Source organism: Triplophysa rosa, linkage group LG5 (assembly GCF_024868665.1).
Source record: "Triplophysa rosa linkage group LG5, Trosa_1v2, whole genome shotgun sequence".
NCBI lineage: Eukaryota > Metazoa > Chordata > Actinopteri > Cypriniformes > Nemacheilidae > Triplophysa > Triplophysa rosa.
The window spans coordinates 28422512-28423073 of NC_079894.1; the positions used below are offsets into that span (position 1 = coordinate 28422512).

General features: G+C 34.7%; 1 long non-coding RNA gene across 1 annotated transcript in view; it reads left to right on the forward strand.

Moving 5' to 3' along the window:
* Positions 1–355, forward strand: part of LOC130554380 (uncharacterized) — a 1145-nt gene extending 790 nt beyond the window's left edge. Inside the window, exon 4 of the long non-coding RNA XR_008962974.1 lies at positions 318–355. This is a non-coding gene — a long non-coding RNA (uncharacterized LOC130554380). The remainder of the gene's footprint in view (positions 1–317) is intronic.
* Positions 356–562: the final 207 nt, after the last annotated feature.

A 562-nucleotide genomic window follows, 5' to 3' on the forward strand; every position in this document is an offset into this window, starting at 1 on the left:
TCTTTTTTAATTTGTGTTGGTGCTTATCCAAATGACAATTTAGTGAAGTAGTCCAAATTTGACATCGTCATGTAAAAAGATACTGTATGGTTCCTCTGTTGTTCCTCTTGTACTAGTAATGGTCGGAAGTTAGCAGCAACAAAGTGTTCTTTTGGCTTCACAAGTCAAATGTTTGCACATATTTCTTTAGACTACAGTGAACTCTTAATGTGATCCTAATTAATCATCTTTGGTACATCTTTGGAAATAGTTGCCAACAACACAGGGTTTTCGTGTGGCCATTTTTTGTATCTAAACTGTTTTTATTTTCTCTTTAGACGCTGTCATCAACACACACAACACTACAAGATCAAAAAATATTAGAGCCATGTCCAAATTCTTAAATATGCTCCGAGAGGATAGGTGGTGGTGGCGTAAGAAGACTCTTCCCTGAAGACCTGCTTTGGCTAAAAAGGGTTACATTATTCTCTAGAAAAAATCTAGAATGAAATGTATTTGTTTCCTTACAGTTTTGCGTTTATATGGCTGAGAAGTTGCTTGATTAATAAATTTAGGAAATTAT